Source organism: Pseudopipra pipra, chromosome 7 (assembly GCF_036250125.1).
Source record: "Pseudopipra pipra isolate bDixPip1 chromosome 7, bDixPip1.hap1, whole genome shotgun sequence".
NCBI classification, from domain to species: Eukaryota; Metazoa; Chordata; class Aves; order Passeriformes; family Pipridae; genus Pseudopipra; species Pseudopipra pipra.
Window position 1 is genome coordinate 33,017,386 of NC_087555.1, and position 17,634 is coordinate 33,035,019.

Consider the following 17,634-nt stretch of genomic DNA (forward strand, 5'->3'; position numbering starts at 1 on the left):
AGCTTGCTAAGATCTAAATGATTCCCTCTAGGGTCTCTACCATGAGCAAATGTGAGGCTGCTACGGGTCAGTGGGTTATAACCTGAAACTCTCAGTCACACCTCTCCCACCTGGGCTGATGAAGCTTTTGTGCAGTGATCCTTCTCTAGCAACAAACGAGACTTGGAAGTTTGATGCTGAAATAGTATCTCGGCTGTAAAACTGGTTCAATATCCAGTTCCACACACTTGGATGGAGCCACCCAACCTTTCCCTGGATCTCACGCTTGTTAGGCATATATGTCCAAGGAGATACAATTACCTTTGAGAAATATATTCTAGAATGTGTAAGGAGACCAGGGAGGAAAGCCACTGGAAGCAAGGGACCTAATTAGGAACACATTAAAATTCCAGGCTCTCAGTTGTACTAGGAAACTCAAAGCTTGTCTGCAGCTGCTTAACATTGGGATGTACATCCAGGGATAACCAATATATCTAAATATTTCCTGTCCACAGAGACTGGTATGGGTCAAAGACTGGAATGACAGGAGAAATGGATTTGGAGACTGTCCTCTTGAATATTCTTGAGACTGTTGATTTTTTTATAATGATGGCAAAGAGTAAGGGAAAAAAAGATATAGGCTTGTTACAGTGTTTGGACAATCCACAGAAGATCTGAATTCCAGAAGAAAAAGTATCTACACATTTTCTAGCAGACTTTTCACATAGAGATAACATTGATTAAACTGGACAAACTGCTGCAAGTTCAATGCATTATATTCCACATTTGATCCCAGTTCCTTTCTGACTGCAGTTCAAGTTGATTTTTGTCACATTTACAAAGCCTTGAATCGATCTGGGATCTTGGCATGTTAGAAAGTGATTTCCTTAAGCTTCACTGTAAAATATTCCACTGATGACTGGTTTTATTAAATAATACATTAAATGAACAACTAAATATATTAAAATAACAAGATTTGTGAGGAGAATGAAGTCAATGGTAGGACAGAGAATACGTGATTATCCTTCTAGTAAGTAATGGAGACATTTAATTTAATAAATTCTTTTAAGAGTCAAATTAATAATTCCATTGTATTTTGAAATTTCTAAATATGTTAGGTGAATATTGACTTTGGGCTAAATTTTGCATAGTCAATCACCAAACCCATAAAAACATAAAATTAAAGGTGCTTTCCTCTTTCTTGCAATAGGAATCCTATTCACAGATACTCTATTTCCAGAAGTGTTCAGTAACACCATGAAAAGACTTAGAGATCACTGAAGTTCCAGATGGATAAGCATTCCTCTGTGACTTTCACAGTGCTTGGAAGTTTGCACGTATAGTCTTTGTTGTACAAACTTTGTGGGACCACAGATTGAAAAACACCAGCAGTTCCAGACAACTGAAAGCACCTAAAAGATTCTCACCAAAGTCAGATTAGTTTTCCAGATGATACTTTAAATCCCTATCAAGGAGACATCATTTAGAGCAACCTACAAATTACATTTATCACTTAGCAATTAAAATTCCACCAAAACTTTCATTCACCACCTAACAATGCAAACATGTGCTCAGTATTGTTCAGACCTTAGCCAGCCTGATTTTTTTCTTTATTAATAACACTAAGAAAATATAAATACACATGACCACATGTATTTCATTGACCACAGGACTCTCAACCTTTTCAATTTTTAAATTAGATGAAAGGGGACCTACTAGATCTGCTTAACCAGCCAAAAGCCTAAAAGTAAGCACTCATATGTGGTAATTCCACAGTCAAGAACTCCCATTTTTATTGCCAATCTTGTAAATAACAGTCAAGAATTACTGTAAATAATTTCCTGGTGCTGGAAGATATTCCAGGATTTCAGGCATGGGATACACTGCGGTGAATCAGTACCCTACATAAGATTTCCTTCATTTGAGGGACTGAGGAGAAAAGAGTGTTCAAAACTGATGATCTATATCTCACACTGTGGGTTTGTTTCTAATAACAGCAGCTTCATCTACCGCCCATTGAAGCAAGACACTCTTGTCACAGTTCATAAATTGCTAAAAATCGTTTGCTTTTTTGTGAAGTTTTATAATCAGTCCCTTCTAGCTTTATAAAGCAGACTTCAGTTTAATGTCTTTTATAAATCAAGTGCCTCCCACTTTTAAACATTAATTGCCAAAATAGTGACAACAGTTCTCTTTTAAGTAGATAGAAAATAAACTGAATCTGTTGTTAATGCTCTGGTTTAACAGTTTCCATAAGTGAAATGTCACCTGGCTACTTGACAGAGAAAAGATGCCAATTTCAGTGGTTGCCTACATGATGTGTTTTCTTCACCCTTGTTTGATAATGCATTTATTGCTAATGGAGAGTAAAGATAAGATACAGTTCTGAGTGTGTACATACTTCTGAGTTTCAAATTAACAAGTTAATAAAATATTTTAAAGAAAAAAAAAACCAATCAAGGATTACTTAAGAAAGTTACAGGAATGTACAACAGTAATATCCAGATTGGGAAGTCTGTCAAAAGTTCTGGAGATTTATAGGAGATAATGTATTTCCTAGATGTGTTGTTACCTAAAGCAGTTGGCCTGATGCTGAAATCACAACTGATATACCAGTTAAAACTGTAAAACCAGATTCAAAAATAAGGATTATTTGGATCCTAGTGTTTGCTTTGGGTATCCAGTAACAACAGAAAACCAGATACATTTAACTAAGGTAAGGCTGAAAAATAATTAACTTCATAATCTCATTTTGGCATTGACCTGGAGTCCTTTGTTACACTTGCAATAATGTAGCAGCGATCTAACCAGATACTCTGTATTTCAAATTTAGCACTACATTACACTGGCCACAACCACAGTGGAATTGGGGGTTTTGTTTGATTTTGTTTTGGGTAGGGGTTTTTTGTTTGCATTTTTTTGTTGTTGTTGTTGGGGGCTTTTGGGAGTTTTTTCTGTACTGGGCAGAGATAATGATACCTTTTAAAACTCTGACTTTTCAATATCCATAAAACCTTGGCAAAAAGGATGCAGTTAAAGCCTAACTGCAAAGTCTTACTCATGTTAAAACCGGGGGTGGGGGAAGGGGATGTGTGTGCCTGAATATGGGGAAAGGACAGGAACATTTTCTATTTCCTAATATTTTGATATTTAATCAGAGTTTAACCAAGGTTATTCTACAGCACTTTTGAAATGTGATTAAGAAGCAAAAGAGAGAGGGTGACTTTTCAAAATATCACTTTGTGATTGGAATATTACTAGGGTTGAATATGGCAGCTCTTCAGAAGTATATTGTACTGTATTTCAAAAAATATAGATGAGGTCCTTAGAAATCAGAGTGTTCAAACAAAAAAGCAAGGCGCGTTCTTGAACAAGAACACATGAGTTTTCTGATCTCTAGCACAGAGGAGACTATGCTGACTGTTGAGTCAGTTATCATTTTGCAGTAAATTCAATTGTATCAATAAAGCTGAGGGAGACATCAAACAGAAAGCTTTAAAAGCATATCTTGGAAGCCTCAAGACATGCTTATTGTGTTTGGCTATGAACAGGCAAAGATACTTTTCAGGAAGGTCTTTTTTATCTTATCTCTGGTTCAAATTTTAGTTTTACCTTCTTCTTTTTCCTCTTCTCCTTTTTTGTTTTATTGAAGTCATGTTCAATATTAATAATAAAATATTCCGCCTGCCACCAAAGAGTCCACTTAGTATCTGCAAAGCTAATAATCCTTTATTCAGAGGAGCATATGGAGGGGTTATAAAAGAAGGAAAGAAAACTCTGAATAGAGGGAGGGAGACCTTCCAGAAACCAGGCAAGGGGGCTTTAAAAGAGATGAAGATTATAATGCAAATGGTCTCTAGTTCCTATCCCAGGTGCTGTAGCAATACAAGTATAACATGATGTAACACTCTGTCTGTCTACCTGAGACAAGATGGGGATATGAACCACAACAAAGGCAGGTATGTTAGATGTACTCCACCTCACAAGAAAGACATTTCTATATTAAAAGTATTTTCTCTATCTATATTCTCTAATAATGTATATTTTGTAATAACAGATTTTTCTACCAGGAAAGGCAAACTATATTTTATACACGTGCTGTAATTTTATTATACAGTCTTACAAGTCAAAAGGGGAACACAGTTTTCACATACTTCACTAGGGAAAGGCTTGTGTAGGTATTGCCTGTCAATAATTACAGAATTCTTTTATGCTATAGACACGTTTCTCCATGTTACAGTAGTTCATTCTTTGAACAAAAAGGAATGGAAAATTCAACAAGTATGCTACTTTAAAGGTGACATTAAGCAAATCTGGAGTTAGCACTGGTGACTTCTGTGCACTTATGTTTAGGTTATCCTCCACTGCTGGTCCACAATCAGAATTCTCCAAAATTCAGTATAGAGATGTGCCAAAGAATTGGTCTCTCAATATGGAAAGTCCAAAATATGTTCAGTGTCTTCTAAGGATCACTTCTGTCCTTTATGTTGAGTGCACAGTAAGCAAGCTGAAGTTACTATAGCTGTGACTTCTTCGCCTCATCTGTTTGAGTTCTTTACCACTCCAAAGCTGCAACTGGCACAAAATCAAGGGAGTTTTTGTTATCCACTCAGGGCAGGGCTTTGTCCACCACCTTTGGACATAAAATTAAGCAGGAAAACAGTATCAGTAGCTGATATATTGAATGTCTCTACCAGAATATGATTGTTTTCCTTATGAATAAGATACACCTCACAATAACCCAAAAGTTCTCTATTAACAGATATAGCTAAGGGGCTCAGTCCTAGCCTTATGCTATGTTTGAGTGTTCTCACACATCAGCCATCTTCTTTAATCGCTTCTGTAATCATTCCTCTCTGCACCCAAGGATGATGGGATCAGTACATGCATGGAGTCTGGAGCTGGAAAGATGCAAAAACAGGCAAGGTGAGATGCCAGGAACAGGGCTCTGATCGCAGTAACAGGCCTTAATGGTCCTAATCAGCCTCACCTGGGGCCTCCACCCACACTCTCTTCCCACAGGCGGGGAATGAGCAAGGTGGGTGAAGCTTTAAATGTGGGACAGGCCTGAGACAGCTAAATCTGAATAATTGGTGGCCTACTTGTCACACACTAAAATGAGGAACAAACATGTAAGTGTTCTACTGCTCTCAGATTCTCCTAAAACTTTAATGCTGCGGGGGTTTATGTTCTCTCTTCTTTCAGTCTCTTGTTCCTTATGTTGTAAGAATCCAATATTTCTCAAGAAACACTTCTTGAGCAGGGAGCTCACTCACCTACACAGCTTTCACTTCCTTAATCAATGTACACAGTTTGCTCATAAATTCCCTTTTTTTTTTTTTTTTTTCTTTTAGCTATGTCAGATATAAATACTGTGGAATATCCAGTGTAACTTCCTATTCCTGAAAGGAAGATCTGGTTAGTATGATCCAGTTTGAAAACTGTTGGCTAATGAGGGCTGCTGTTCCCTTCAGTAAGAGCTCTGTTAAGAGACTACTGTTGATATTTTCTGATATATTTCTATATCAGAACATATAAAACTCAAAAGTGACTGCATACGAGCTATGTAAACTAAAAGCATAATAAATGGAAAGTGCTGTAGTTGCTGTTATTTTACCTGCTTTGTTTCCTTGTGACAAAAGCCTGTTCCACAAGCCACAGCAGATAATTTTAAAAGTTACCCATCTCACACAGAAAGATATCCAAGGCTTTGATCATTCAACTCCTTGTAAAATTTTCAAATCCCTAACCTCTCATTAAATGCCAGCAAGTGCTTCCAACCAGGAACAGAGCATAATGCTGGGTGAAAACTAAAACTCCAGATTGCAGAGCATTATTGCAGATGCTTGTGGGTGCAGACAAGTGTCCTTCAGCATGCATTGTGTACATCACTATTTTCTGTCCTGTGTGGAGAAACCCCAGATGAATAGCACTGAACACCAGCTGGGATTTTTGTGAGTTGTCACCAAAACCATACTCACTTACATGATTTTTATTTTTTTTTGGTCAACATTTTCTGATGATTCACGGCATGTGAAGAATATGTAACAGACATTGATTAGAGTTCTGCACCTGATTATAACCTATACGTATCTCCCTTTAACTTATATTAGGCTGTGGAGGTAACTAGAAACATTTTTTCTTTTCACTTTTATCTTGATCTGATCTTCTCCTAGTGAAAGAAGCCTCTATCCATACCAGAGAGCAGGATTGGCCACGAGGTGTCACCCAGCTTCTATTAGCCATTATGCAGGCTTGGGAAAATAGACCGCTCTGAAGCTGTGCTAAACAGAGACCGTCTCGCCACTACAAAATAGAGTCATCTTATTGCAAAAAACAGTAGCTTTTTTTTGCGCTAATGGCTCTCAGAAGTGAACTTCTAGGAGCTTGTAGAGAGTTCTTAAGACGACCTAAGTGGATGAATAAATAAAAATACCTGTGTCTAACGCTCAGTAAAACGCTGGCTGATGCAATGCGTCCGCTTACCGCGGACAAAACCGCATCGCTGCCAGAGTCGGGAGCCGCGCCTGACCTCATGAATTTGCGGAGGAGGACGAGCCAGGAGGAGGCAGAGGAGGCCGGGAGCCGCCTCCGCGGACTCACCGCGGCGGCTGCGCACGGGTGACGGTGCCCCTGCTCATCCCCGTTCCCGGTGCCCATCCCCGTGCCCGGGAGGTTTTCCCCTCGCCCCCGCGCCGGGCGCGCACTTTGCAGACGCTCCCTCGCTCTGCCTGTGCCTGTCACAGGCGTTTCCGCTCGCCCGCCCCTCCCTCCCTCCTCCCGCTCCCCGAGCGCGGCCGGCACTTTGCAGACGCTCCCCGGCGCCCGCCCGCCCCCGCCTGGCCCGTCCCCCGGCGGGCGCGGCCGCGCCTCCGCCCGCGCTCGGCCATGGGCGCTGCGCTGCGCTGGGCGCGGGGACCTGCGGGCACCGCCACCAGGTGAGCCGAGACCCTGCCGGGCTGCGGGGACCGGGGGGGTGCAGCTGCCGCCGCCGCGCCCAGCCCCGCTGCGGGGGTCGCCGCGCCGGCGAGGGGGCCGCCCGCCCGTCCGCCGCACGCCCAGCGCCGCGGTCGCATCGCCCCCGGTGCGGAGCGGGAAGGATGGAGGGCATCGCCCCGCAGCCGCCCCGGCGCGGCGGGGCCCCTGCTTGGCGCGGCCCGGCCGCCCCCGTCACCTTGCGGAACGACCTTCGGGGAGCGGCGGCGGCGCCCCCGGCCCGGCGGGGCAGGGGAGGGGGGTCTGCGGAGGAGGGGGCGGCCCCGGGAGCCCCGCGGTGCCCGCCCCGGGCGCGCCCCGCGGGGACGGAGCGGCCGTGGGAGGTTTCGGCGAGCGCGGGTGGCGGTGCGGTGGGTGGGAGGATGAATCCCGGGCGAGCGTCTGTTGAAATCTCTCCCCCTGACGATGCCATTTACCAGCTCTCGGTTCCACCCGGTTGCTGGTTTTGTTCCCTCTCCAATGCTTTGTGAACCTCTAGGAAGTGAATTTGAGAAAAAGGTTCCTGAAAGCTGTCATCTCTTTGCCAAATTTGCCTTGGGCTGCCATGTCTGCTACTTTTTTTTTTTTTTTTTTTTTTTTTTTTTTTTTTTTTGGCAGAGATGCATTGAGCTTTACACTGGAAATAACAGTGCTTTTCATTTGCCAGGTTCGTTATTTCTTACACATCAACATCATATTGTGGTTTGATCGCAGGGATTTATCTTGTCTCTGAGAAGCAGGGAGTGACCTGATGTGATTGTCTAGGTGTGCGGACGTACATTAAACAAGTATTTGTGGGGTCTGTTTTATTGTCTCCCTTGAGTTTTAGCAGCTGTTTAAGGTAGACTTACTTTTTAATATATTTAGGGAAGAATAAATATCATTTAGTTTTGAGGAAGTAAATCTTGGTAGAGGCTTTTCTCCCTGTTAACATAAGGGCTGTAAGTTCCATCTCTTCCAGACGTGGTACAAAATCATCTCATCTTTTGAGAATATTTTTTTCTTTCTGGTATTGTGGTCAGCAAACCTGAGAAAATGAATTCTCCATTCTTGCATTAGGTCTTGTTACATCAATTTCTCTTGATAATTGCAGCAATGATAGAATACTCTTTAAATGAAGGCTCACTCTTACAATTCTTGTTATTATACAGTCTTATTTGTCTAAAAAGCTCTGTCACCTTGTCCCCATGAAATAGTATGATAGCTTTTTCAGCATGACTCATAATCCTAAATACAGGAATGAATTTAGACTTAGTGCTGTGCAAATGCTTTATCTCAACAAACAGCTTTGTGTGTAGAAAATGCAAGTAGGGTGGAGGGAATCACTGGTACTCAGTCTGCTAATCTTTGTCCTCAGGAGGACAGCGTTTAAAGTCGTTTGCAGGTTGTGGGTATGTCTTTGCTCCTAAATCAATGAGGTGATCTCGGTTCTTTCAAAATACTTTCTCGCAGTTTCATAAAAAGCTTTCAAAAAAGGAGGAACCAGTTCGTTCTTGTTTTTTATTATTGAAACCATTTTGCCTGGGGACACGAAGTTCAATTTAGTCTGAATGGGTGATTTACCTTTTTCTTTCTTCATCTCTCTGTAATGACTCTGAGTGTACTTCATGAGAAACTCTCCTTGCTGCAGCACCCACAGTTCACATAATTAGTGCTGGTTGTACCAAGCATATTAGTAGGTGAAGAAAAACCTTCACTTTTTTTTCCTGGTGGTTTTGTTGCACACAAGGTAAATTTCACTACTGCTTCCTGATCTTTACCTGTATGAGATGATGTAGGGAGTAGTTTACTCTTAAAATAGCCATGGAACAGTACGTTTAGTGAAAAGAATGTCTGTGCTTCATGATTTAATGTGTGCACACTGTTTTCTGTCGCTCTTCTGTAGAATATGGATTTATTTTGTATGAACAGAATAAGGATTAAATAAGAACATATGCTTCTTCTTTTCTGGGTGATAAATCCATCTTGCTGTCCCAAAGGAAGGCAGCTTATACAGCCTGGACTGAAAAGATGCTGAAAGACAAAGTGACTGAATGCTGAATATAAGAAGATCAGGTTGTTTAAGCTCCCCAAACTAAACTGCCTAAAACTTGGGAAGCAGCCAGCAACACTGGGTGGAAATCATGTAAAATCCTTAATCTGCTTCATGAAATAGAATCTGGCAAAATAATGAAGTGTTCTGAATTCTTAAAATGACTTTGAATAAAGACAATTGCTCTCCAGTTTTAAGTCATCTCCCTCCAACCAGATTCCATTCTGTTCCCTTGTATAAAAAAGAAAGCTTTATACTGTTAACATCTATGCTTGAAATAATATGTGGGATTTTATTAGTGCTCATTTCCCTTCTACTTTGAAATTCATTTTTTTAAAATTCATTTACAGGGTTACATTTTTGGTGTTGTATGCTGCCATCATCCAACAAGTTCACTCTGGTTTTGCTTTTGTTGAATAAAATATCTTAGTATGCAGTTTTCTTCCTCATCTTGGCTTTGAAATTTTATTAGAACTTCAGGAGTCGTCGTTGTCCTTCGCTGATATTGTAACTTGATTATTAGCTATGTGGTAGGTGTTTTGAAGGCTTATGTGAATACAGTGTTCATGTTTTGAGCAGATTGAGATCTAAAGGAGACTGTCTTAGTGTTTCATGAGAGGATGGGAGAATTAGTTCAGTTTTTTTGATAGGAAGAGCAGTCATAAGGGAGATCCAGTGGCAAACATTATGGTTGTTTGCCAACAGATTGTCTGACTTAGTGTTTGTGTAGCCTCTTAAATAGAGGGTGGAAAGAAATACACTGATGAATATCAGAGTGCTAGGTGCTGATAGTATTTTCAGTTATATTATTCCCAAAGTGTCTGCTGAACTCTTCTGCTTAGCCTCTTTTGGAACCAGAGCAGTACTCTAGCAGCAATTCTTGGTAACGAACATCGGAAGCATCTGCTGAAGGAAATGAATATGCTGCACACTGCTAATCAGCTGGGAATCTGATGAGTGGAAACTTTTTCAGGAATCAGGCAGTTTTGCAATTACTGCATCCTCAATTTCAAAAAATTCTCAACTGGAATGGAATAAGGTCATTCTTTATTCCTCTCAACTTTGGCAAAGTTAATATTTGTGCGTCTCTGTGTTTCATATACCACATATGCACATGAACTAATTAAACAAACAATAAAACCCCCACCAAAACCTAACAAATCTCATCTTCCATACTTCAGCAGAAAAAGTGGACCTTTGTATTTGCCTCTGCATGTATGCATGCACACTCAAAACCCCCCTTGTTTTCGTTTTTAAGCCTCCTGTTATTGGCACAGAATACTGAAGTTTCACTTCTGAAGTTCCTTATCTGTTTCACTTTCATTTCTTGAAGAGCCCAGACCTGTAATGTAAGGAAGTATAACTTCTGTGAGGAATAAATCTTGTTCAGATTGTGTTTTAGTATAGTGGTTTGATTTCCATCACTTCTGGGGGTTTTTTTGACTATTTCTGATTTGTTCATGTGAATCGATAATTTACATATTGTAATTCGCGGCTACAAAGAGTTTTGTACAAACTTAGATTAATTCAGTTGAAGGGTTTTGGATACTGACATAGGCTCTCTTAATGGGTGGCATTTGAGGAGGAGCCACCATAATGATGAAGAATTGGTGACACAAGTGCTGACACAGCCTCCCAGGTAAGAGGCAGTGGCTTTTCGTGGCAATGCAAACTTTTATCGGAGCGGATAGCCTTATTCTTTTATTTAAGCTGGAATGGTTCAGCTCTCTTGAGATGAATTTGTGGGGTTTTGTTCTTATCTTCCCACAAGGAGAAGTCTAGTCTGCTTTAATCAGGTCAATCCTTCAATCCCAAGATCTGTCTATGCACTCAGACCAGGGTGTAGCTCCTTTGAGAAACTTCTGCTAAAGCGATGGTGTAATAGTGCATCTGTGTTGGCTTGTGTACTAAGGAGACACTGCAGTGAACAGAGAAGAGGAAATTAATTTGGGGGACGGGGATTCCCTCTTAGAGTACTCTTAGGTAGCAAAATCATTTTCCTGAGGAAAGCTTAAGTCAATGGTGTGATTCATTTGATTTATTATTTATGGTTTATATGAGTTAAGAATCCTGTGATCCTGGCCCTTTGAGTCTCACAAGGACCTCTTATTCCTGTTAGCTAACTGTATTTCTTCATACATCCCACAGGCATTCCAAACTGTTTAACCTTGGTTATTAATCTAACCTACTGACGTTTGTCTTACTGATTTTTATATCCTAATAAAAGCCTCTAATCTTTCAAAGCTATCAACCACCTCTTTTGACCTTGTCCTTGAGACAAAGGGATTTTCCTAGATTGTAAGTAGCAGGCTGAACCTGATTTTATTTTTATTGGTAGTTGCTCATGGGTCATGTAGTTTGTTACATTTATTTATATATATAATTTTTGACATGTAATGTGCTCCTTTATGTTTCCCTAGAATAGTTTACAATTAAAACCTTTTTTTTCACTCTTGGTAGAGTTAGGTAATGAAGTTTATTGCTGCTTGTTTTCCATTACCTATTAAGGTTGTGTTCCTCTCTTCATAAATGCACCATGACTGGTTCAGCTTTTTATATAGCCTATATTGAGGTTCTAGCAAAACATTCTCAGAAAGCTGCTAATCAAGTAGTAGATTGCATGCTAGGAAAATCTCTTCACCAAAAGGGTTGTCAGGCACCTGAACAGGCTGCCCAGGGGACTGGTTGAGTCAGCATTCCTGGAAGTATTCAAAAAGACTTTGGACTCGATAATCTCAAGTACCTTGCCCACCTTAAATGATTTTATGATTTTAAGTTGTCATAAAAGGTACAAGGTGCAGTGAATTATCATGCCTGCCTGAGATTATATTTTGTGAGCTGGAAGCTTTTTAGCCATTTCCCATTTCAAGATTCTGAACCTTTGGACTCTGCCATATTATGTGATATGTGTGACCAGAGTGGATTAACACACTCTTACAGGAGATCCTTGTTAATACAAAGGCATCTGCTTATATTCACTTAGGCAGTAGTTCTCTGGAGTTTAAAATGCTGTGTCTTATCCCTCTCTTTTTTTTTTTTTTCTACCCCCTCCCTTTCTCTGTCTGTTCCTTTTCTGCTGAGAAATAATACTGTTCAATGCAGTTTTTGGAAGTTTCCCTTGAACTCTGCAGAATGCATGTAATCTACTTGGAACATAATTTCAAATATTAAGGACGTACATAACTAAACTTGTATTTACTCTGCTATTTTGACCTTTTCCTTTTTTTTTTTATTTTTTGGTAAAATGAAGTGTAAAATGTGCAGTCTGTCAGAAATATTTCATTGGTCACATAAAACTTGTCTACACGGGATACATGAGTTAAAAATATACATAACTCTCTCATTCAGTGAATTTGAACATTGGTATGGTATTCATAACAAAAATATTTGAACAGATTATCTACCTCCTAACAAGCTTTTTAAGTAACTTCCATGAGTCTTTCTTGATAGGCCCTGTTCAAGCACAGTTTGTGCAATGACTTCATTTTCTATATTGTAGATTAAGAAGGATGAAAATACTAGTTCTAAGTTGCTCAAGAAAGTTTTATGCTGTACCACTACACCTTTGTATCCAATTCAGTCATATCAATTCGTTACTTTTTTTCTGGAAGTTTAAAAAAAAAACAAAACACCTGGAAAAAAAAAACCCAAAACCTGGAATAAATGTGAGGAATGTTTCTAACCTGGTGGTTATCCAGGTTTGACATTGTTTATTCATTCCATACCGAGGCACTGTAATAAGATTGTACTGAATGCTGAGTGAAAGTGTTTGCATGACCTAACTGTAGAATGAAAGTCCCACACTGTTTCAGTGCACTGTAGTGTGAAGGCTCTTTCTGCCCATAAGAAATGCTTCCAGTGCTAATGCCCCTAAAATATTACTCCAAGTAACATGAACATGAAATAGTTTGCTTCTCACGATGTGGATTTGATATGCTCATTTCTGTCTTGATGTAGTTGAAGCTTGCTGGTTTTAATAATTAAAATAGCAATATATACAGAAAACATAGAATATGTCTAGAAACATTCATCAGACAGCAGCAACCAGATATTCATCACCTCAGATTCTCGGGATGAGTTTTCCTTCTGTCTTGTGTTTAGTATGAGTTGTGCATAAAAATGAGCCCCCTTTTCTTAGAAGGAATATTAGAGTATTATTTTGCTCTGTGTTTATTTGTTTGGTTGGGTTTTTTTTTACCTAATCTTGGAATTTCTGAGCCACCTGGCAAAAGAGCTTTCTCCCTGGGGGAAAAAAAAAAAAAAAAAAAGGAGAAACTAAGTAGACAGATGTATTTCAGGCCTAGGAAATACATGAAATATTCTTGACAGAGGGACTTCCACACCTATTTGGCAAACTCCTGCTGTAAAGATGAAGGAGCTTGACCTCAGTGTTCTCTGTAGGTTCTAATACATTATATCGAATACAAACTTTCCTATCTACTTCAGACACGAAGGCATACACACGCACACAAAATAAGGCACACTTCCAAAACCTCCAGCCTCTCAGCTTTTGAAACACTCTCACAACCCTGACAAAAACGCATTTGGCCAATGGTAGACATATAGCGCATTCACAGTTGATTTTGGCAGAAAGAGGGGCTGCAAAATGAATGGGGCTATTCCTTGGCTAGCAATAAGATGCTTAAGAAACAAGTAGGAGAGCAGTCCAAATAAGGCACCATTGCAAGCAGTGAGAAGGAGCAGAGAAATGAATATTTCTCAGTTTCTGTGTGTTGATGGAAGAGAAAGTAGGAAATGTTAAAATACTTATTTCTGTTGCAGGGGTCATGGAAAAAAGTTCTAGAGAGATCAGGAAAAATCTGAAAAAAATATTTGGAGTACTGAACAAATTGAGTTGTTTGAGAAAGGCTTTTGAAGCACCCAAACTGTTTGTCTGTAAGTCAAACTAATTTAGATCTTGGGCATTAAATTTGAATAGACATGCAGCCAAATTAGAATATTTAATGGTTTATTTCTTCTTAGATTTAATTAAGTATTGTCACTCCTGTATTTTGGCAAGATTTAGTCAGCGAAATCAGTATTTGTGTTTCCTGATCTGACAGAATAGCAAAAGGATGGAGAACACTCTGTGGAGTGTTAAAAAAAGATTTATCAATTTTGCCACTCAGACTTCAGTCTAGGTTTTACAGGATATTTGACCACATTATTAAAATTACATTATTACAATCAGTCCCTTAGCACATTGATTTGGTTTTCTAAGTCCTTGTAAAAGTGAGCAGTTTACTTCCCTGTGTTTCTTTTCATGAAATGCAGTTTCTCAATCAGTATTATTGATCCTCCAAGAGCATGGTGAAATGCAGTATCATTCTGTTTACACTTCATATCTATTTGTGTTATACAGCTGCTTTTCATTTACTAGACTGCAAAAAAAAAACATTCAGGAGGAGAATACTTCCAGTGTCTTTTCTGCTCAAGCTAACAGCTATTTTACTTATAGATAAAATCAGCCAGTTTTGAACACTTAACCTAATTTTAAGAGCCTGTAATCAAGTTACCATATGTTATGGTTATACTTTAAATATGTTTATGGTAATGCTTTAAGTTAAAATATTAGATTGTTATTTCTAATAGACATTTTGTTAAATACCAATAGAGTTTATTTATAGGAAAAAAATTCTTTGTTTCGTTAGCATAACTTATCTTGAAAGATAAGTTCTGCTCCTTATAGGTAGGTTAGTAACCTGAATTTCTTGTTAGAATACTTTCCCTACTTTTTTTCGGTAGCTTAGCTTTCATGTGTTCAAGAAATTGAATAATCAATAAAATAAAAACTTTCGAATTTTTTAATGGTGTGAGAAATGAAACCGGGTTGCCTGAATTTTTAGTTTGACTAAAGGATTTGATGTATGACTGAATCTAGATCTCGGTGGTGTGAGACCTCTTGGGCAGGTCTCATTTTTTTGGCTCCAGTTTTTAATCTTTCTGAAGTCTTTGAGTCTCTGAAGTGACTCTCCTTGGGTTCTGGATTGATAACCTAATAGGGCTACTCGTGATTCCTTTGGGGAAAAGTTACAGTAACTTTCACCTGACCTGCCATACCAAAATTCTCACCAAGGTAAGTTAAAAAATATTTGAGGGAGCAAGGAAGAGCTTCAGGCTGGAAGATGCATGAGGACTTGGTGCCTCTGCTGGAGTCCATTACAGATGGCTGCATACCTGCATCTGAGATGAAGTTCTGTGAAAATAGTACCTGCCCACTGGAAGTTTGGAATTTCAGTTCAGTAGCTGATCCGGGCTGGCTCCTGAATGTCCAATAAGTGAGCAGTTGTTTCAGCACTGTTGATAAATTACCAGCAGGGATTCAGTTTGCCACCAGCCTATGGTGAAAGGATTGGATTTTTACAATGATGTAACGAGAGTTTAACTGCAGTGGGTAAAGTTCTGTACTGGTGTAAAAGGCATATTGCAGTTTACTTAAGCTCTTTTGGGCTGATGCTATTTAAACCTCTGGCTCTGTATGTTGAAACTAGTACAATGAGGCCCAAGTGTACATTTAAACTTTCCTTTGAGGGCTGTACTGGCTGATGCACAGCAAATGCTTGTAACAGGTTTAGCTTCTGTTCAACTTCTATTAAAGTCCTTGCACCTTGATTCATTTCCTGGCATCGTAGTTTCCATATGTACCAGTTGCATAGGTTGTGCACTGTGTAACGTTACAGAAGAATGCCATTGGTAAGTTACTTAAAACATGTCTGAGAACACTTTCTTACTTACTGAGATATTGGCATGTAAGTGGTCACATATAGAGCAAAGAAAACAGTAAGTCTTATAAATGAAAAAAAAAAGATTAATTTTAAAAGAGCTGTACTTGAAAAATGAGGAAAATTGTTCTACATAAATTTTGTATTACTTAGGCTTAAAAAGGGGATTTAGATGGAGATTTGAAAAATCTACTTGCTCATTATTTGGGGTTTAAAAAATATAAATTAGCAGGGGCATTTTTTCCCCCCTACATTTGAAGTGCAAGTTTTCTGCATCCCATGTACTTGAAGTATGCATTTTTTTCCCCATCCACTGTTAGTATTCAGTTTTGTTAGAATTGTACCTCAGGTCTCTTCTACCCTTGAGTATTGTTCCCAGTGGATATGGCAATCTTGAATTCAGTTGCCCAGCTGAAGGCTTATTACTTCAGGATATGATGTTCAGAATACTCTGTGTAACTCAGTAGTATTATAACACTCTTTTATAATTTGTACTACCTTATGCTAATCAAATATTCTGTTCCTCTAATGCAGGAGAATTAACACCAGCACTTGGTGGTGCTTTTATATGGGAATGTCATTAGTCTTCCTGATCTTCACCAAACTGCAGTTAGATGAAATTTGTTTCCTCACACCAATCCCTCCCCATTTCTTATCAATGCATTTACATGCCAGTGCAGTGACCTGGCTGACAAAGTATTGTGGCTGTAAATGGCTTTCTGGCATTTTGCTGTTCATGTTCCAAAACAACACCATTCCTCTCCTGTCCTCACCTTCCAGCCATACAGGCTGGCCAAGGAGGCTGGAGGAGGATAATGCTGCAGCTTTCAGTGACAGTACTGGCTTGGCGTGTTTGAACATCAGTCTAATTTAGAAGATTGTGTTCTTATTACTTCTTAAAATGTTAGTTTAGCAGAGGGTTAATACTGGTTAATGCTCTGTCCAGCAGGTCAAATGGCCCCAGTTTTATGTAGCAAATTAATGTGGTGTTTGTTGTTTTGTTTGGGTTTTTTTGCCAGAAGACTTAGTCTATGGAAGTATTTTCAATATACGTTTTTATGTTTGTTTATTCAAATTAAAAAAAAAAAATCCTTCTCACTGTAAAATTCCTAATATACAACTAAGATTTCACACTATTGATTTTGGGTGTGTATTATGAAAATAGTTTTTTAATGAAGGTGTACTCTTCCCCTTCGACAAGCTACAGAGTATTTTTAAATATGCCACCCACTTTATTCTTTAAATAACTAAAATTTGACATTTAATTAAAAAGGCTGCTGATGCAGCATTGTGGTTTGGCAGAAATTACTCCAGGAACCTTGCAGTGTCTACCTTGCCTGTACTATGGGGATCAAGCCTATTGCTCAGGATAAAGATGTTTGTCCAGGCCACAAAAATGCAGAATTAAAACCTTTTCATTGTTTATTTTTTACTGACGGGCTCTGCCGTCCTTGCATTTAACAAATGGAGGAAGAAATCTGTCAAATGTTGTTATTATCCTTTTTTTTTTTCTAATATAGTCTTACTATCTTGGATGTGTGGCTGAGTGCACTAATAGTTGTCCAGTTTATTATGATGTTAAGGTCTTTATTTCCTTAATAAGATTTATTTAGACTGTCAGGGAAAGTACAACAGTGTTTGAGCTATAAAGCTGGTTAAAAAAAAAATAAAATTAAAAATGAGGAGTGTTAGAAATGTACCAGAATACTGTGTAACAGGTTTCAGGGTTTTGGTCTTACCCTTTCTTTCCATCTCAGCTTGTGTCTGTTGCCTTCCTTCCCTACTTGGTGTAATTTCACAGAATCACAGAATCACACATTTGAAGCATGTTTCTTTGTCACTGCTCCCTATTTATTGCTTTTCCCACTGCCTCCGCTGTTCCACACCCTACAAGACTGAAGGGCTAATCATGTTGTGCTCTCTTTT

At 39.2% G+C, this 17,634-nt stretch overlaps 1 protein-coding gene and 1 long non-coding RNA gene across 2 annotated transcripts in view; one reads left to right on the plus strand and one right to left on the minus strand.

Moving 5' to 3' along the window:
* Positions 1-599: 599 nt before the first annotated feature.
* Positions 600-6,721, minus strand: LOC135417423 (uncharacterized). The gene is made up of 2 exons (XR_010432025.1): positions 6,416-6,721; positions 600-4,880 (listed from the first exon to the last, which is right to left on the minus strand). It is a non-coding gene; the product is annotated as an uncharacterized LOC135417423 (long non-coding RNA).
* Positions 6,722-6,782: 61 nt separating this feature from the next.
* MGAT5 (alpha-1,6-mannosylglycoprotein 6-beta-N-acetylglucosaminyltransferase) overlaps positions 6,783-17,634 on the plus strand; it is a 121,251-nt gene continuing 110,399 nt past the window's right edge. The window contains exon 1 of the mRNA XM_064661553.1: positions 6,783-6,917. The gene's annotated coding sequence lies outside the window, so the exon portion shown is untranslated. The remainder of the gene's footprint in view (positions 6,918-17,634) is intronic.